We start from the raw sequence: 21,666 nt of genomic DNA on the forward strand, positions 1-21,666 counted from the left end.
CTAGAACAATGACCTCATCTTACAGATGAGGAAACTGAGGTCACAGAGTGTTTAAGTAACTTGTTCAAGGTCATACAGGCAGTACAAGGCAGGGTTGCAATTTGAACCTAGGTTTTCTGACTCCAAATCTAGTACCCTCCATACTCCACCATGGGTATAGTCTTAAAAAAAAGGCAAGAAGTTTTAGACATGCATATAATAGGGTGCAACATTCTAGTCTCTTCCCAGCTCCAAACTTTCTTCTAAATGGGAGTCCATTTCCACCTTCTTAAGATCCAAAGGTGGATAAGGGGTGGGTAGAGAAAGGAGGGAGAGAAAGAAAGGGCAAAAGAGACAGCAACACAGAATAAGTGGAGAGAAAAGCAAAGAATGAGGGGAAGAAGAGAGGGAAAGAGAGAGGGAGACACAGACAGATGAGAGAGAAAGAAGAAGAAGAAGGAGGAGGAGGAGGAGAAGGAGATGGAGAAGAAGAAGGAGGAGGAGACAGAGAAGGAGGAGGAGAAGGAGAGAGAAAGGGAGAGAGGGAGAGAGGGGGGAAAGAGAGAGAAAGAAAGAGAGACAACCTGGAAGAGCAGTGGAAAATGTGTCATTAGATTTGGAGTCAGGGGGACCTGATTTCAAATTCTAGTTTTACTGATTACTGCCTGTGATCTTGGGCAAGTTATCTAACTATTTTGGGCCTCATTTTCCCTTTCTGTAGAAGGAGGGGGGTTGGACTAGATGTCCTCTAAGGTCCATTCCAGCTTCAACTCTATGATTCTATGTACCTCCCAAATCCCAGTGTAGCAAGTATAGGACACAGGCAGTGCACACTGGAATTAAGGGACCCTGTAGAAATGTAGAGTGATTTTCTTGGTTCCAGCTACACAGACAAAGCTGAAAATAGTATCCCAACCTCCATTGTCCCAAAGCTCCTGGATCCACAGGACCATAGCTGAAAAGGGCCTCAGAACCATATAATCATTTTTACAGATCAGGAAACTGAAATTCAGAAAAATGAAATAACTAAGTTTGGGGTAGTAAGTTCCACAACTGGGATTTGATTTTCAAGCCAATTCTCTTTCCAGTTTGGGAACCCTACCACAAATCTAACTTGTGTACCTCTATCTCCCTAAAAGTCCAGCACTGGGAAGAGGCACCACTCAAATGCCCCAAGCCCAAGGGATTCCTCCTGACTATCACAAGTCAGGGTGACAGGCATGGTTATCTATGCCACATAAGCTGCCGTTGCTTTTTCCTCCCTTTCTCCACTGAACCCCATTCTATTTGAGCATCATCTCGGATCCACAAATTTGGATCCAATCCAAACCATGCAAGAACTAAAGCCAGCTGGAAAGTGTCCTAATGCTGGGCTGTCCCCATGGAGATACTACACCCCCAGCAGACACATTCTCTAACCCAAATGCATGGAGGCAGGAGAGGGAATAGTGGATTCAGGGAGCAGCTGGTGGCACAATTAGCCTAGAATGAAGACTGCTTAGAGAAGGACGACCTTGAACTAAGATTGAAAAGGTAGGTTACAGACAATGTGGAGGGCTTCAAATGACACAAAGGCCTAAGGGGCTTGCCTGTACATCTTAATAAATAAGGAAAGCCTTTTTTTAACTATGAAAAGAACTTTTGCTGCTGCAGTAGTCAGGTTCTTGAAAACTCCTGATTGTTGCAGTCTTATCGACTTGATAAGATTACAGAGTGAAGTAGGATCATTTCTTCTCAGATCTCCTATAGATTACCAAGGAGGAGAGGTTTCTGACAAGAGGCTTTCTTCCTGGGTCTCAATCCACCAATGATCAAGAAATACATCAGATCACCAGGAACCAGTCAGAGGAGCTCATCCTGCAAAGTGAACATCCTAGTTTAGTGTCTCATGAGTGTTGGGGAAACTCACCAAATCAATCAAAGGTTCCCATAATTACTCCTGCTACACAATTTATTAGGTACATGAATGTTAGGGGGGGGGGCGTGTATTTATTCCTCCCCACCCTCAATGAAATAAGCCACCACCTTATGCACAAAGATTCATGTCACTAAAATCATTGGATGATCACTTATTCTGTTTGGGATGCTATAGGACGGACTCATGAACTGATTAAAGACTGGGCTGGAGAACCCTCCCTTCTGGCTCATTTCTTACCTAGACTTAATCACTGAATGGGCCTTGTCTCAGTCAAAGTGAGAACTCAGAAAGACCTTAGCTTAAAAAGGTCAAGGTCTCCCACTGCATCCAAGGCCATCTCCAGTTGTCCTGATCTAGATCTTGCCACTGGACCCAGATGACTCTGGAGGATAAGGTGAGGCTGGTGACTTTGCATAGCCCTGCCTCACTTAAATCCAATTCACTTGCAAGTCGTGGTATCACCTTCCTGATGTCATGGTCCTCTTTGAGAACAAAGGACAAACAACATGATTGTGTGATTGGGTAGCAATAGAAGTCAGCAGTGGGATATGGTAGACAAAAAAGCTGGTATATTTGGGCTTGTCAACAGGAGAATAGTAGGGAGAGCTAAGGTATTAATAGACTTACTGTCGTCCACCAATGATACATCAGCAAGTATTGTGTTACATCATTCCCAGATGACATTTTAGAAGCTGGCTACAGAGGAAGATGATCAGAATGGTGAGCTAACTCAAGGCCATGACCTACAGGATCAAGTAAAGGATCACAGCATCTTTAACCTGGAGGCACAAATACCTGGAAAGTCCCTGAAAGTCATTGTGTAGAAGAAGAATCATAACTTGATTGTTATCACTTGATTGTTGGAGAATCCATGAGAAGGAGTGAAGGGAAGACTAATTTTAAGTTTAATATGAGGAGGTATTTCTTAACCATTAGATTTGCACAAAAATGGAATGGGCTGCCTCAAAAGATAGTGAGTTCCCCATGCCTGAAGGTCATGTAGTGGTGGCAGGATGACTTTGTTAGGGATGTTGTGAAGATTCCTGCTTTGAGTGAGAGTTAGTTGAATTAGATGACTTCTAAGGTTTCTTTCAACTCTGATGTTCTATGACTGTGAACTTATATCTTGCTCATTTGTATGGAAGCTCATTGAATAGCCAATTTGTCTTTGAAAATTTAAACTCACATAGTTTCAAACTGAATTGCCAATATCAGTTTGTGCCATTGTACTCTTTTTTTTTTTTTTTAATATGAAAGAGACCTTTAAAAAGAGAGAGGGAGAGAGAGATCTAAGAAACTGGACCTTTTCCCCATTACCTCCTGTTATGAAGGCTTCTGAAATGGCGGACTTTGGAAAAACTCAAAGGGTATTTAGATTTCAAAAGATTCTCTCCTCTTTTTGATACCATCATTAGGATCCCACCACCTACCCCTATATTTAGTTCATGAGAAACTACAATGCCTCAGGTAGCAGCCCCCACACCTCTCTGCCCCCTTCCAGATGATAACTATACATGCCCAATTTGGGGTCATGTTAACTCTTGCAGCTGCCATACTCTGTGAATGTTGCCAAATATCTATGCAAAGCTAGGAGAGAGTGTTCTCTTCTCATATTTCATAATGATGGGTTTATAAGACTTGGCAAGGGCCACAGCAGCAGCATTACATCCTTTAGTCTCTTAAACTCAGAGATAGAGTAACCCAGAAAGCAAGTTCTCACCATGGTGACAGCAATGAATAACCGTGGATACTACATGGGAAATGATTCATGGGGCCTTGGAATAATGCTAGCTGGAAAGAATGTCTTAAGAGATATTCATTGAACTTCAGCTTTCTAAAAATACTTGGGTTAGGCACATTGATTAAATAGCTGGGAAATAGAGACTCCCTATTTGGCAAAATTATTTCTTTGGGTTCAAGGACTTCTGGGTCCCATCCTTCACCCAAGGACATTTTCATTTTTCCATACAGGCCAATCACTCTACAACATTCCATCAGCTTCTAGATGGCAGAACCATCCACAATTCTTCCTTTATCCTGCCTGATCATTCAGGTCATTGGGTATGGTGTCATGTAGACATATCATGAAACAAATGTAGACATGTAGCAAAAAAAGTTTTTTCTCCTTGGAGAAAAATGTTTAGGGGAACTCCCATTCCATTCCCTCCTGTCAGAGAATAGTTAAGGGTGAGGGAGAATGGTGGAAGCAAAGGATGAGGGAAAGCTCATTCAAGGTCCCAGACCCACTGCAGATGGGGGCGAGTCTCCTCCAGGGAAATGGAAGTGCTTCTGCAGATCAGGAGATGCCTACAGAGACAGAGCACTTCAGGGTCAGGACCTTACAGTGACAAAGGCAGGGCTACTTTGGGTAGGATATGTTTTTCTGAGAATATTACTTCTGTTAGACATGGAAGGTCCTAAAGAGCCTTGGAAACTCTAGAAACAAGTCCAGACTGCTCCATGGGAGCAGATCTGTTTCTTTCAACCAGAGTAATTGTTGGAAAAGACGATGCACTTAGTCCCTCAGGAATTCCAGAGCATGGGCTTCAGTTGACCATCTAGGAGAGGGTGTGGTTCATCCCTTCTTTCTACTCCAATTCCTTACCCTGTCTGAGGATCTGCCTTCCCCTACTAATCCTCAAGGAAACTCAAACTTGGAGAAGACCTCTGGGCTTTGAGGCTTTTTGAAGAGAGTCTTCAGATGTTAAGAAGAGCAAATATCCACTGAAGGAAACTGAAACCTCACCAGTTCCCTCCACTGCCCCATAGCTTTATGGATCTCAAGTTATATGGGGAAGAAAATGAGACTTTTACCTGGGCTTACCCTATAGTGTCATGCTATAGGGAGAATACTAGGGATCAAATCCTAAAGGAGAATGGGTTATCTTAGGAGGACCCTCACTCTAGGTCTTCAAGCAAAAGTTGGATGGACTACTTGTCAGAGACGATGCTAAGGGGATCCTTGCTCAGGTAGGGGTTGGAATCGAAGACCTCTGAGGGCCCCAGGCATTTTTACCAGCTGTCCCCCAGGCCTAGAAGGCCCTCCATCCTCATCTCCATCTCCTAGCTTCCTTCAAATCCCAACTAAAATCTAACTGGTACAAGAGGCCTATCCTAACCCCACATAATTCTGGTGACTTCTCTCTCTTATTTATTTCTATTTATTCTGTACCGTAGCATGAAATGTCACAGATGAGAAGGGAACTGAGAGCTTAAGCCCCTAAAATAACTTCCAACTTAATTGTTTTCTTTTTTGACAAGGCAATCAGGGCTAAATGACTTGCCCAGAGTCACACAGCTAGTAAGTATCAGGTGGTTAAGGCCAAATTTGAACTCAGGTCCTCCTGATGCCAAGGCTAGTGCTCTAGCCAAGGCACTACTTAGGACCTGTCCCTTTTAACTTCATTTTAAAAATATGATGGGGAAGAAGGAAGGGAAAAAAAGTGCACAGCAGAGTACAAAAAAAAAAAGCTTTGAAGGAAGCACAAAAATGCAGGGTAGCTTTGAAAATGATGAGCAGTATTTATTACATGGTTTGGTTTTTCTTTTAAGTAAACTGTGAAATGGAAATTCATGGTTTTATATTGACTCTTCTTTTTATGCTGTGCTGTGTACATGAAAATGTTCTCTTCTTTGTCTTTTTGTATTTAAGGTTATAATGAATAAAAATTTTAAAAAATTAGAATATAATATAAGGGGTGGGCACTGTAGGGCATAGAAGCCTGAGGGACAGGTTCCAGGGGCCACACCATATGCACTTCTTTATTTTCTCTTTCCTTGTCCTTTTCTGCCTTCCTTCCCCAAACAAGTTTCCTCCTACTGCCTTCTTCATCTCCCTCACCCCCTTCTCTTCTGTTTCTTCACTTCCTCAAAACATTAACACAAGACAGAATGTTAGAGTCCAAGGAAACTTAAGAGTTTCTCTAGTTCAACCTCTTTATGAAGATCAACTCACCATGGAGAAGAGAGGACTTGGGGCACAGGATCAGTGTCTTTAGAAATTTGGAGGGAAAGTGGAATTAACTGAATCCATGGGGCTTCACGGGGCAGAACTGGGATCATAAATTAGAGAGACAGAACCATCAACTCCTAGAACTTAAAAGAACCTCAGCACAAATAGTGTCTGATCTTGACAAGGAGCCGATCCAAAATCCATTTGAAGTTTTCCAATGACATTCAGCTCTCTAATTTTCTAGGCACCCGCCCTGTTATTAGGCAGCTCTCATATTAGGAAAATGCTTCCATTCATTGAGCTATAGAGTAGAGGGAGAATGGGCCTCAAAGTCGGAAAAGCCTGGGTTTGAGTCCTGCCTCGGACACTTACTGACTGGAAAACATTGGGCAAATAAAGAAACTCTCAGTGCTCTAGACAATTCTTTAAGACTCTAAGTTTTCAGAGATTTCCTCCCCTACCCCTCTTTGCAGTGATGGAGGGAGTCGCGACCCCATATGGGGTCACATAACTGAATGTGGGGGTCATGAAAAATGTGGCAATAGTGAAAGGTTTCTGAGCATGCAACAATCCAAAATTAATTCAAAAATCAAATGCATAACAAATTCAAGGTGTTTCTGGCAGCACTTACCCATGTTGCATTGAATGATTTCACCACAGTCTTGGTTCGGAACACACAGCATGTGCACTTTGCATTGCACATGCAGTCACACCACAGGATGGCAACAAACGCTGCCAGAAACACCTTGGCTCAGACTCAAGACTATGGCATGCTATGAATCGCAGTGTTTTTACTGTACGCACAAAGTTTTCTGCTGTTATAGAAAAATAATAGTTTAATTACAGAAAACAAAGATTTTCAATATTTTCCTACCCTCGTTGCTTGGCATGTAAATATCAAATTAGCATATCTTTGGATTGTATTATTAGAATATTTGATTTTTAAAATTGCTGTTATCTCCTTCTTTTACAGAAACATGTGTTGAATTGTATCAGGTAAAGACAAAAATCCTCTAATAATATTTCTCCACCATCACCACTGTATGTGTATGTAAGTGTGAACATCATTTTTAAAAATTAAGCACAAATGTAATTTCATACACTAAAGCTAGTATTTATTTGAGAAATTATTAGCAATATTTATTTATGTTTTAGGACAAATTTTTTTTTGGTTATGGATATCCAAATAGATAGAAATATTGATGGCAATGTGGCAAAGCCTTCACCACCAGGTTGTAGTACACCTAAACTGACAAGAAAAAGAAAGTATATCAAATTATTTTTGCAATACAGATTTATTTCTAATAATGATGATGGTGCAAAAACAAAAAAAACCCCTTTGGTTAATTTGTAATGAAGTTTTGGCTGTGGAGTGCATGAAACAGCCAAACTAAAATGACATCTTAATACTAAGCACTCAGCATATAAATAACCATAAACCAAAGGAATAGTTTGAACAACTTTTAAAATTTTCAAATAAAGAAAAACAATATTTTGAGACATTTGCCGCCAACAAAATGCATTGGCTTGCATCTTATGAAACTTCTTATTAAATTGAAAAAACCAAAAAGCCTTATGTGATAGAAGAAGATCTTGTACTACCTGCTGCTATTAAAATGTCAGAAAAGTTCATGGGAAAAAATATGGGGATAAAATTCATAAAATTTCTTTATTGATTGATACTGATTCCCAAAAGAATTTCTGAAACTGATAATGACCAATTCCAGCAGCTTATTAGCAGGCTTAAGGGCAGCCCAAAGTTCACAATTCAGTTAGAAGAAACAACTGATATTTTTAACATGGCATAGTTGTTGCTTTTTATTAGATATGTTTATGAAGGAAGCATACATGAGAAATTATGGCTTTGTTGCCCTTTGGCAGGGCACACAAGAGAGGAAGATATATATCTTAAAATTGATAAATTTTTCACAAATGAAGACTTACAGTGAACAATTGCATCAAAGTCTGTACAGACTGTAGTGGAGCAATAATGGGTGAGAATGATGGATTCGTGGGAAAAATTTAAAGCTGGTGGCAATCACTTTTACTCACTTCATGATCCCTTGGGAGGCACTTGTAGCCAAAAAACATATCATCAGAGACAGATGGTGTGCTTCATGATACTATCAAAATCATTAAGTTCATTAAAAGCCATGCCCTTAACTGTAATTTGTTTTCAACATTGGAAAGACATGGATTATGATTACCAAATGCAGAGTAAGGAGGCTCTGAAGAGGGTAGTTTAAACAGATTATTGAAATTGAAAGTTATATTTTTGTCTGAGAAAATTTTGTTAATTTTTTCATAATGACATAGATTTCACAACTGTGTTATTTGCCAGATATTTTTTTTAAAACTCAATGATTTAAACATGACACTTCAAAGAAAAAATTGTTACATATATATGCTGAAAGATAAAATTGAAAGTTTTACTAAAAATGCCAATATATGGAAGAATAGGGTGGAAAATGTTTATAGGTACAGATGATTTTATAATTGAAAATAAACTTCCGAAAGACTTAATTGTAAGAGTTGTAATTGATCATCTGAAGTTCCCGGAGACACAGTTTCAGAAATACTTCCCTTCAAATTTTGATTCTAAAAAATTAGTTGGTTTCATAAATCATACTCAACAGAAATAAAAAATGTCAGTATTCTGCCATTAAAAGTTCAAGAAGAATTTGCCAGGTTATCAAGAGACACAGGTTTGAAACTTGAGTTTAAAAAATCATTAAACAAATTTTGACTTGGGATTAGGACAGAATTTTCAACAATTTATGAAATGGCCCTAAACATACTTCTTCCATTTTGTACTACATATTTCTGCAAAGCAACATTCTCAGCACTGACGATTATAAAATCAAAATATCGATCAACTCTGAAAAAACGCTGAAGATGCTCTACATCCTGCACTATCAAATATTCCACTAAGACTTAATTCTTTACGTAAAAATAAACAAGCACATCCATCTCATTAGTATGCAAATTTGCTTTCTTCTTTAATAAATGATAAAATTATATGCATACCAAAGAACTCTTTTAAAATAATTTTCCTTATGATTTATTATCAGTAAATGTTTGATTTGTATACCTGTATACCTATATACCCAGGGTTGCGTAAAAATTTCTTGAGCAAAAAGGGGTTGCGAATAGAAAAGTTTAACAAGCTTTGCTTATACTATACCAATAAAAATCTCAAGTGGGGTCTTCCATCCCCGTATTGAGTTATTAGCCTCCATATAATTTACTTCTGTCATTCCTATTATGGGCAGCTAGATAACACAGGTGATAAAGTGCCAGACTTGAGTCAGGAAGACCTGAGTTCAAATCTGATCTCAGACAACTAACTAGATATGTGGGACCCTGGACAAATCACTAAGTTCTGTTTGCCTCAGTTTCCTGATCTGTAAAATTAGCTGGAGAGGAAAATGGTGAACTATTCTATTTTCTTTCCCCTAAATGGGTCATGAAGAGTCAGACATGACTGAACAACATGATGATGAGATGAGTTCCTAGAATAAAGAACATAATGTGTCTTCTTCATAGTGGGTTCTCCCAGAATCATTTGCTTTTGAAAGGCACCTGGGCTTGGACAATGCTTAACACAAAGAAGTCGGTATGTCATAGAATTTCAGGGACCAGCAACAGGGCATTGGGGGACATGCTTGGGGAAGGGGTGGAATCGGGTTTTGGAGACAGTGCACCTAGGTCACACTATATAGGTTAACCACCTGCTCTGCTGATGATAAGACTTTTTATCTATGATATTAACATAGGCTGAGAGACCCCAGAGAACAGTGATAGACCACAAGAATAGTAAAATGTTTAGACAGATAAATGCTACCAGGGTGAGGAGGAGAAAATTTCAGCTCAACATCAAGAGATATTTGCTATTTTGCTAAGAAGTGGCTATTATATCAGGTGGTGAGTTCCATGTCAAAGGATCAATTTAGAAGGCATCTTTGAGAAAAGACAGCTAGGTGGCATAGTGCATAGAGTGCCAAGCCTGGAGTCAGGAAAACTCATCTTCCTGAGGTCAAAGGGGGCCTCAGACACTTACTAGCTGTGTGACCCTGAGCAAGTCACTTAACCCTGTTTGCTTCAGTTTGTTCACCCTAAATGAGCTAGAGAAAGAAATGGCAAACCATTCCAGTATCTTTGCCAAGATAATTCCAAATGGGGTCACGAAGAGTCAGGTATGACTGAACAACAACTCTTGTGGGAAAAAAAGTGTTTAAAACAAAACAGACATAATTTTAAAAATAGAATTTGTTGAGGCAGCTGAGTGGCCACCACAACATCTGAAGCAATCCAGGAAGAAAAGAAAGGACAGAATTCTGAGGAATCCACTGCCAGTTCATTTGTCCCACCCCCACCAGCTTTCAAAGTTGAAATTTGAATCTTTTAATATGAATTTGTTCTCCCATATAAAAGTATCAGAGGCCATAACACAAGAGTACATAAAAGCACTTCCTGAGCCAAAGAACCACGTGCAAATTTATGGAATATTTCTTTATAATCTGACAATTACAGAGCCCTCCCTGGAAAGCCTCCAGGACATATGGTGCAAGGTAAACACAGGTCACATCTCTCCATCTCCATTTGGGGAGGATGTATCACATGCCCCAAAGAATCACAGAATATCAGGGTTGAAAGGAACTAGGCAGAGCACTGACTTTGAAATCAAAATCATGAGGATCATAGGATTAGAGATCATGGGATGACAGATTGAGAGTCAGCAGTGACCTTAGAGGTCATGGAGTCTAACTCCTTAATTTTAGAGAGAGGAAAGAGGGAGTTTAAATGATTTGTCTGAGGTCCCATGTGTAGTAAGTGGTAGAGCTGGGTTAGCAAAGCTAAGTATATCCTTTGTTCAGCTCTCCCAACCAGCCTCTCTGGGTTTAAATGAGCATTTAGCACAGTGCCTGGCACACAGTAGATGGTTCACAAATATTGACTGACTGACTGACTAAATCCCAGCTCTGCAACTTGCTAGCTGTGTGACACTGGGTAAAGCACATCTATTCTATAGGCCTTAGTTTCCTAATCTGTAAAATCTGGAAGCTGTACTAAATGTCCTCTAATGTCCCTTCTAGATCTACTCGCTAATGGCTTCATGTTACACATCAACTAATCCAAGATTATCGTTACACAGAGAGGCCAAGGGATTGCCCTGTTAGAGGCAACTAGGTGACACAAATGATAAAGCAGCGGGCCTGGAGGCAAGAAGTTGTTGTTTAGTTGTTTCAGTCATGCCTGACTCTCTGGGACTGCATTTGGGGTTTTCTTGGCAAAGATACTGGAGTAGGATTGCCATTTCCTTCTCCAGATCATTTTACAGATGAGAAATTGAGGCAACAGGGTTAAGTAACTTGCCCAGGGTCACACAGCTAATAAGTATCTGAGGCCAGACTCAGTCAAGAAGATCAGAATTCAAATCTAACCTCAGATATTCATTAGCTATGTGACCCCAAGCAAGTCACTTAACCTTGGTCTGCATCAATTTGTTCAACTATAAAATGGGGATTATAACAGTATCCCTTTCCCAGAGTTGTTTTAAGGATCAAATGAGCTCATATTTGTAAAGCACTCAGCATATAAAGCATGGCACACATAGCAGGTGCCTAATGAAGGCTTATTTCTTCCCTTCCTTCCATTGTCACACTATCAGTTCCAGAGTCAGGCCAGGTTTAGTGATCCTTCCATTACATCATTTGTTTGTCTTTAAAAAGACATTGACATTCCCATCTATTTGTGGAATCACCTCTAATGGTACCCCAGGGCCAGGTCATACTGACCTGCCCTTTAAGGATAATTTCTTTGGCTGCTAAATAAAAGGAATGGGCAAAGGCTTTAAGGCAGGACACCAGGCAGAAGACCATTGTAACAGTTCATCCCTGAGGGAACAAGGGTCTGTGTGGGGGTGGATAAAAAGATGCACACAAGAGGTGCTTTGAAGTTCAGATAGGGCAACAGATGGACAAGTGCAGTTAGTACAAGAGAGAAGTCAAGGCTGACATATCGAGTGTGAGATCTGATAACTAGGAGGATGGTGATGTCTTCAGTGGGACTAGGAAAGTTATGGAGATGGGGAGGGTTTGAGGGGAAAGATAATTGTTTTGGTTTGGAACATGTTAAGTCTGAGATGTCTTTAGAACATCCTGTTCAAGACCTTCAAAAAGCTATTGTAGATGTGAGGCTAGCACTCAGCAGAGAGGTTAGGGCTGAATAAATAGATCTGAGAATCATTGATTATTAAATCCATGGGAGCTGAGGAGATCACTAATTGGGATAATACAAAAGGAGAAGAGAAGAGGACCCAGGTGGGAATCTCGGCAGATACTCACTCTTAATGGGAATGACATAGGTGAAGATTCCCCCCTTCCCAGGAAAAAATAGACTAAGTAGGGACGGTTACATAGGCAGGAAAAAAACTAGGAGTGAGCAGTGTTATGAAAACCCAGAAAGGAGAGAAGATTCAGGAAAGGAGAGTAAATAAAAGTGTCAGAGATTGCAAAGAGTTCAAGAAGGAATAGGATTGAGAAAAGGCCACTAGATTTGACCACTAGAGATCTTGTTGGTGTCTGGAGCTGAAGAATAACAGTAGCAGCATCCACTAGAGGTGGTAACATCATCTCTGGAGCAGTAATGACTGACAGAAGTGGGAGCGCCTACAAAGGATGCAGAAAGGTAATCACCAGAGCTCAGGGAATACGCCCCCTCATGGTAGAGAGAAGAGTACCAGTTATAGACTTTAGGAAGGCATGGAACTCAGGACCCTGGGTGAATGGTCCATCCCATAGAGAATACATAAGAGAATTCCTGAAGGACTTTTGCCACACGTTCTCTCTCTACATGCTTCACTTTGATTTATACTTAAAGTCTGTGCCCATTGTCTCCATGGATATTATGTGTATTTGTGGGACGGTGTGTCCCAAGTTTTGGGGAAAATATTTTGTACCTACTTTCTTATTATACCTTCTTAATAAATACCTTTTCTAAAAACTAAATAAGTCCAACTGGATGATTGTTAAAGGAGAGCACATTGGTGGGGCTCCTGAGCAACTCCATTAGAGGTACAGACTCCCAGAATTATTCCTAGATAAAATAGTAGCCACCCTTCTAGACATCCCAAATACAAATGCAAGAGCGTGCTGGTGTAGTAGCTCCAGAGAAGGTGTCATGCCTATGAAATAAGGATAATAATTGTCGTTCATCAATTTCAGTGATGTCTGACTCTTCATGATCCCATTTGGGGTTTTCTTGGCAAAGATAATGGAGTAGTTTGCTATTTCCTTCTCCAGCTCATTTTATAAATGAGGAAACTGAGGCAAACGGGTTAAGGGACTTGGCCAGGGTCACACAGATAGTAAGTGTCTAAGGCCAGATTTGAACTCAGGGAAAATGAATCCTGCTGATCACAGGTCTGGTACTCTATCCACTGTGCCCTCTAGCTGCCTGGGGAATGATTACATTGCCCTATTTTGAGCTGTTTCTGGGAAATGTTTTGTAAAACTTCAAATGTGAACTATTCTTCCAAACAAAGAGTCCACAAATGAACTCCTTGGAAAAAGGACTTATCCCCTTCTCCCAACAAAGGTACTAAATTGAAAGAACACTCCTTTGTCAAGCTAAATTTTGGTCTGTCTAACAATCCAGCTCATTAGCTGATAGTCATAGCCATAGGTAGAATGGCTCCTGCTGGCTGGGATCCCACTGAAGGTCAATCTCTAGGATACTTTTCCTTTATCTTGAAGTTTCCAGTCTTGGAAAAACATCAGAAAACCTTACATAAAGCAGACCCAAGGCTGCTTGGCTCCTGCATCTGGCTTCATGTTGGTCAAAATTCAAATCAGATTGGAGGTCAGGATTGTTGAGGGGCCTCTGTCAGCAGCATGAGTGATAAGCAAGAAGGAAAGGCAACTGGTGAAGCTCATGATGGATGATCGAAGTTTTACAGATGCAGCTTTGGGGAGGAAGTTAAAGGGGTAAACCTGGGATAAGTCAGGGGAGCAAAGAAGGAACTTCAGAATGAAGCCTCTCTTTCCCCATAGGCCAATTTGTTTTCTGCCATCCAAAATCCAACCTATCTGCCTAAAAGGGATTATGATCACCTTCCATATGGTAAAACCACAGTTGCCAAGCCATCACATTATGTAGTGAAAAAAAATTCAGCCTCATTCATTCATCAAACATGTATTAAGCATTTACAGTACACAGAGCATTGTGCTAGTGACTGGGGAAGACACAAATTTTAAAGAATTGCTTCTCAGATGCAGAATTCTGAGAAAAATAAGAAACACTACACTCAAAGATCTTCCAAAGTAGTTGAGCAATCAACATGCACATACTTAAAAGAATTGTACAACATACAAAGAAAGAGAATAAATCCTAGTGTTTAGGTGGTCTGCACAGTAATTCAACTCTGTCCTCTCTACTCTCTCCCCTCCCTTCCCCTCCTCTCTCTTTCCTTTCCCTTCCCTTTTCTTCTGCTGAAGAAGGAGGCATTTGGCAGGCAGTAGCCTCCTGCCCAGTTCTATGAGTTGTAATAGTACTTTTAGATGTTGTAGACCATATGTGGCCTCATGCCTGCTGATAGAAGTATGAATTTTCTGGACACTAATTTGACATTGGGCCAATGGTTGATAGAAACCAGACTGGCAGCAGCATGGTATGGAGACTGAAACACTGGACTTGAAATCAAGAGCTGGGTTCCAATCCTGTTTCAGACATTTACTAGCTATGTGTCGTTGGGTAAGTCACCTAACCTTTTAGAGTCTCAGTTTCTCCTTCGGTAAAATGAGAGGGTTCAGTGGAGCATGGTAGTATATGCCTATAACCAAAGCTAGGAGGAGGCAAGGCCTGGTGGATCTCTTGAGCTTATAAATTCTAAGATGCAGTAGGCTATACTGATTGGTGTCCACACTAAATTCAACAGCAAAATGATAATCTGGGGATGGGGTAAGTAATGGGTGGAGGAAAGGTACACCATGTTACCTAAGGAAGGGAAAGGGAGCTCCCCTCTAAACAGCAATGGATTTGAAAGTCATGTAGTAATATTACTGAAAGGGAAACTTCCCTCAACCTCCCTTGGGTTGCAAATATCTGTAAAAATGGGCCCAGAAAATTTATAAAAGAAACAGCTAGGCTAGGCCAGTGAAGAGGTCAGTCCTGTGGCCTGCAGAGGATTAAGCATCCTTGGGGGTTAGGATTTGAGAAGCAATTCCTGCCACCTTTTGCTTCCTCATATTTGTAGGTGCCTTATAAATACTTGTTGATAGATTGATTGTTCACCTTGATCTGCCATTAGCACCTCTAGCACTGGGGAGGGGGAAGGGGAACCTCCCTTCAAGAATAAGCTAATGACTGCCAGGGCTAGAAATGGATAGAGTGACTCAGACTTGTCTGTAAACAAAACAGTTGGGTGCCCTTTGCCAGGGCTAGTATAGGACCCAGGGGATTAACTCTTCAATTCACACTCCAAAGGCAGCTCCAGCCAGGCGGCCTTGAAGAAAACCACTGGTGCTCTATTTGGAGTGTTTAGGACACTAGAGAAATTGTAGAGGGCATTACCTCTGAGATATAAATTACCCCAGCTTGCAAGGCTTATAAAACCGAGATTCTTATTTCAAATAATGGCTTTCGGGTCAAAGAAGAGGTTTCAGGCAGGCAAGCAGGCAGAGGTACTCTGGACACAGATACAGAAACAAAGACACATCTGTAGAGCAGAGGCTCCAAGGGCAGGGGGACCCAGCAGTCTGGGGAGCTGGTCCTTCCTCCCTACACCCCTTTGCCTTCAAGCTGGACTTTGACCTCACTACCCTCCAAGCACTCAAGGATCCAGTGACTCTGGGCTCTTTGCTTCCTTGCCCCAACTCTTCCACAAGATACTCCATGTCCCACCTCCAAGGAGGGCTTTTACTGGTTGTCCTTCATGCCTGGAGCTCTCTCCTGCCTCATCTCTGCCCCCTGGACTCCTTGGCTTCCTTCAAGCGTCCTCTAAAGCCACACCTTCTGTGAGAAGTCTTTTCTAGCCCTTCTTCACCTTAATTCTTTTCCTCTGACATTTTCCTCCAATTTATCCTGCATGTGATTTATTTTTATATAGTCCTCTCCCCCATTATAGATAGAAAATCCCTTGAGGGAAGGTACTGCTTTTTTGCCTTTCTTTGTATTCTCAGTGCTTAGCACAGTTTGGTGCATAGTAGGCACTTCTGGTTGACTTGACTACAAACTTGGTGAATCAGTCATGTGTCTTGGCAACCAAAAAAGATAATATTGTTTTAGTCTAGATGAATAGAAACATAGAATTCAGAGCAGTAGAAAGAGATTATCTCCACTGAATTCCACTTTGGTTAGACCAAATCAAGTCAAAAAGTATTTAAGTACTTACTATGTTCCAGGTACTTTGCTAAATGCTAAAGATGACACAGAGAGAGAGAGAGAGAGACAGACAGACAGACAGACAGACAAACCGACAGAGACAGAGAGACAGAGACAGAGAGACAGAGGCAGACAGACAGAGACAGACAGAGACAGAAAGACAGAGAGACAGAGAGACAGACCGACAGAGACAGAGACAGAGAGAGACAGAGAGACAGACAGAGAGAGAGAGACAGAGACAGAGAGAAGAAAGGAGAAAGGAAACAGACTCCACCCTCAAAGAGATTATGTTCTAATAGAGGTGACAACTGTAAACAACTTCACTACATACAAGATACATATAGAGTATATTTTCAGGCAGTCTGAGAAAGGAAGATGTAGTTGGAGGGACCAGTTATATATATTTAGTTGTGAGCACCTCATTTTAGGGACATCATTGACAAGCTTGTCCTCCCTAAAATGAGGTGCCCTGAACTGAATACAAGACTCTAGATGTGATCTGACCAGATTCCCAGCCTCCTCCCACGATAAGTCAATCATTTCTGTCTAATTTCTCTCCCCATTTACTTACACACAACGCAGACAAGGGACCAGGATGGAGAGAGATGTAGAAACCATGTCATTATCAGTCAATAAGATTTTATTAAGTCCTCACTGTATTCTAGGGCTAGGCATTGAGGACGAAAAAGATAAAAATGAAAGTTCCTTTCCTCTGGAGAGTACATTCTTCGTGGAGAAAATGACATGTACACATGTGAATGTATGAGTATACAATGATGAATAATGAATAAATATTAGGTAATTTGAGGGTGGGGAGACATGGCAATTGGAAGGATCAGAGAGGGGCTGAAGAAAATGAAGATGCTTAGCCTGCAGAAGGAGACTTGGGAGTAGCCTATCCTCTGTCTTCAAAATATCTGAAAAGCTGTCATGCAGAAAAGAGATTAGGCTTGTTTGGCTTGGTCAAGAGGGCAGAACTATGAGCACTGGGTGGAGGTTATAGAGAAGTAGATTCAGGTTTGATTCAAAGGGAAATTTCCCAGTAGTTAGAGCTTTGTGAAAGGCTATCAGTCTGTTTCCAAAAGGAGTGAGTTCCCCATCTCTGTAGGTCTTCAAATGGAGATTCCATTCAATGCAGGGAAAGGAAAGAATATTTATTAAGGAGGAAAAAGTACTTAAGTGCCTACTAAGTGCCACACACTTTGCAAATATTGTCTCATTTTATCCTGACAACGACTCTGAGAGATAGATGCTTCTATTACAGGGCAGCTAGGTGGCACAGTGGATAGATGCCAGGCCCAGAGTAGGAAAACAAATTTTTCCTGAGCTCAAACTTGACCTCAGACACTTACTAGCTGTGTGATCCTGGGCAAGTCACTTAACCTTGTTTGCCTCAGTTTCCTCATCTGTAAAATGAGCTGGAGAAAGAAACAGCAAACCACTTCAGTATTCTTGCTAAGAAAACCCCAAATAGGGACACAAAGAGTCAGATATGACTAAACAACAAATTTGTATTATCTCTAATTTATAGATGAAGAAATTGAAGCAGATGGAGGTTAAGTGACTTACCCACGGTCATATAACTTAGCAAGTGTCTAAGGCTGGATTTGAACTCTGGTCTCATCCTGATTCCAAGCCCAGCACACTCTCTACCCTGCCATCTAGTCTCCCCAGAATGTAGGGCCTTCTTGCTTGAAGTATGAGTTAGAACAGGTGGCCTCTGAGTACCCTTCCAATTCTTTGATTCTATGACCTGTACAGCAAGCTAAAGCCCCCAGGTGTCCTGAACTGAATGTAAGACTCTACATGTGATCCAGCTGGAACTCCAGCTACTTGGCCTTTTCATTTAGAGCACACAACACAGGGGAGGAGGACCAGTATAGAGACATTCTCCTTTAAGAGAAGCATGTCCATAAAATATGGTGTGGTTTCCCAAGGTTTTAGAAAATTCTTCTATTTCTTTCTCATGAGATTCCTTCAGAAAGTACTTTCCATTTTGTGTCCAGGAGTGGAAACTGCTTTTCCCAGCACTGCTCCTCTCCTCCTCCCCCTCAAAAAAGGCTATTTAGAATTAATCCTATCAAAAGTTTAGGCAAGTTCTGTTATAGAAAGACTGTCAAATGAAGTTAAATTACTTGATGATGTTGGACAATGATCTTTTTTTTTTTTTTTTTGGCAGGAGGCTGAGCCAGTTCCAATAATTTATCTAGGTTTAAATTCTGGTTTCTTCTAAAGAGATACTGTGCTGCTGTGTGGTAAGAACTGTACCTTATACACCTGCATTCCATACAAGAATCTCAGTAAGAATCAAGGAATTGACAGTTAGAAAGTGAAATTTTAAAATCCTGCTTCAGAGTAAAATGAACTTATATTCTGTGGAAATGACTTTCTACTTTAAAGATTCTTCCTTGTTCCCTCCTTTCCTCCAGCAAAATTAGTTCTGAGCTTGAAATCCCTAGCTGGATCCTACACCTATTTTGGTAGGCTCCAAGTTCATTTCTCCTTATATAAAAAATACACATATATTATACATATACAGGTGTGTGTGTGTGTGTGTGTGTGTGTGTGTGTGTGTGTGTGTGACAGCTAGGTGATACAGTGGATAGGACACTGGGTCTGAAGTGAGGAAATCCTGAGCTAAAATACAGCTTCAGACACTTAATAGCTATGTGACCCTGAGTGAGTCAACGTAACCTCTCCTTGACTCAGTTTCCTCATCTGTAAAATGGGGATAATAACTGCATCTTCTTCGCAGGGTTATAAGGATTAAATGAGATAATAATTATAAAATACTTAGCACACTGTGTGGCACATAATAAGTGCAATATAAATGTTAGCAATTAATTCTAAACCCCCAACTAATAAAAATTGAGAATTATAGAGGCCTTTAAAGCTTACAGAACACCTTATGCACATGATCTCATTTGACCTTCCTAATAATCCCATGAAGAAGATACTAAGGACATTTTAAACTCCATCTAATTTTAAAATAATAATAAAATAATATTTTACTTTAAAATATTTTATACTGAGATCCTAAGAGGGAAAGTAACTTTTTTCAAACTTTCATAGGAATTCATAATAAAGACTGTATAGATCTATTGAAAAAGGTTATTTGGAGTTGCAGGACATGGGCTCAAACCTTAGCTCTGCCTTCATTTACTTCTGATGTGACCTTGGTCAAGTCAGGAAACTTTCCTGAGCTGCCCTATTGCCAGGCCTAGAGGCCTGTGGGCTACCCGAGTCTTACCTTACCTCTATCGGAGGTCTTCAGCTGGCCAAACCGGATACTCACATGAGAGAAGAGACCTATCAGAGTCGAACAAGGGTTGAGCTTTATTCAGGATTCTGGTTACAAGTGCAGGGGAATTCTTCCTTAGGAGGGAGCGAAGAATCTCCCAAGGAGGCAAAGATCTTACAATAAGAGATTGGAAGTAGAAGTGCAAGTGGGGAGAGAGGGGGAGGGAAGAGCGGAGAGAGGAAAAGCAGAGCCTTCTGTCCTCACACGTGGCCCCTCCGCCCAAGAGAATTTTCAGGCTTTCCTGACTCCAATTAAGCTCTCCAGCCGCATAGTTTGCATCTGAATACCGTGCCTGTTAGGTAACAATGGGTGTGCCCAGATCCGGGACAATCTCGAGGGCGGGGAGAGCTCTCTCCCATCACGTTTCTCATGGGAAGAGGCGGAAATACACGAGATAGCTCGGTTTACCTTGATTCCCAGTCGTTTCCTGGGGGGCCTCGTGAGAACTCTAAGATTTAGAAGTTCCCACCTTTACCCGCCCGAGACTGTCCACATGGAATTGAACTTCCATCCCCAGCACCCTATCTCTACAATGACAGTTAGACTTGAAGGGCTCCTCAAGCTCTAAATCTGAGATCCTCTACTCCACATCTCTCTGTTGTACCACATGGAACCCAACTCACTTCCCACTACACCACACTGACTTGCAGTTTCAGGGCAAGCATCCAGTTTCCCCTCTCAGTTCGTCCTAGACCTTGACACAACTTATCATTTTGCCTTTACACTTGCCACCAGTTTCCTCTAAAAAACCTTTCTCACTCTAAGTCTCTAGCAGGTTGAGAAAAGAAGGCAAGGTTGGAGCCCTAGATCTTTTTCCAATACAATACAATTCCCTTTGTTGGTCCTTCCTCACTTCTACCCTCCTTTCACCTGACTCAAACAATTGGTTATCCTATGTCAATCACAGGAGCCCATAGGGACATTCCTCATCTTGTTCTTTTGTAGTTGGTCTGGGGACTAGATTGCTGAAGTAAAACCCTCCAGACTCAACGGTATAACCACTATGCTTCTCACTACTTCATATCCTACTGGCGACTTAAATTGGACTGCTGATATCCTTTCAAAAGTTCTTCAGACCACAGCTGATTGTTCCCCTTTTCTGGGCTGAATCAATTCAATTCAACTACATTTTTAGAAGTCAAGTTTAGGTAGCCTTCATGGAACTGGGGGCGGGGTGCATTTCCAGAAGAGGTTCATAGCAAATCATTCAACCTGGCTATCCTCTAAATTCTCCATTGCATTTCCTTACCACTATTACATTTGATTTCTACTCTAGGGCCCTGGCTGAAGCTTTGCACGAGCCAATATTGCCCAAAAACTGAAGGAAGTGACTCCAGACTGGCCTAAGTAAGAGCCAAGTAGTTCTTGGACATGCTGTACTAGTCAAATCTCCAGTTGCATGAACTCCTGGGTGGTTTGGCCATTTCCCTGACAAATTCTAGTAATTTTAAGGTAAGAGTTTGATTAAAGGGAGCCATGCTGCAAGAAGCTGAGTCATTCTTCACTCATTTGTTCTTCACAGTAACTATGGTTGTATTCTGGACACCTGACTCGGAAAAGCTCCCCTGTACCAAAGGTGGGGTCATTGTCTGAGGCAACAAGCCCTCAAGGGCTGGTCACAGAAGTATGGGGGATTTGTTTTGCATCTCTGTAATGGACTTCAGGTGCTGTGTGTTACAGTTGTCTATATTTGTGCCTTCTCCCCTTCCTTGACTATGAGCTTCATAAAGCCAGGGGAGTGGGCCTTACTTGAGCTTTGCATCTCCCCCCAGTGCCAAATACTGAGCACTCTGCACCTGGTAGGTGTCCTGAGTGAAAAAAAAAGTGTGTTGAATAGATCATAGGATTTAGAGCTGGAAAAGACTTTAGAGATCAGACTCTCAGAGACAGAAGGAGCCTGCATCCACTCCACCTTGTACTGAACAAAAATCTGCATTCCCAAATCCTTACAGGTGCTCATGGAGCCACTTCAAGAGAAGAGTAAATTGAGAATTCACTGCCTACCAAGGCAACCTATTTCACTTTTACAGCTTCAAAATGATTGCATATAACAGTCTCTAGGCCTGATTCTCTGGAATTCTTCTCCATCAATCCAGGACAGGTACTTCCCCCATTTGCATCTCTACTCCCCAT

The 21,666-nt window shown here is 41.2% G+C and overlaps 1 protein-coding gene across 3 annotated transcripts in view; it reads right to left on the reverse strand.

Annotated features, from left to right (window-relative positions):
- Positions 1-21,666, reverse strand: part of RBM38 (RNA binding motif protein 38) — a 161,252-nt gene that overhangs the window by 30,722 nt on the left and 108,864 nt on the right. The window lies entirely within an intron of this gene.

Source organism: Notamacropus eugenii, chromosome 1, assembly GCF_028372415.1.
Source record: "Notamacropus eugenii isolate mMacEug1 chromosome 1, mMacEug1.pri_v2, whole genome shotgun sequence".
In the NCBI taxonomy this organism is placed as follows: domain Eukaryota; kingdom Metazoa; phylum Chordata; class Mammalia; order Diprotodontia; family Macropodidae; genus Notamacropus; species Notamacropus eugenii.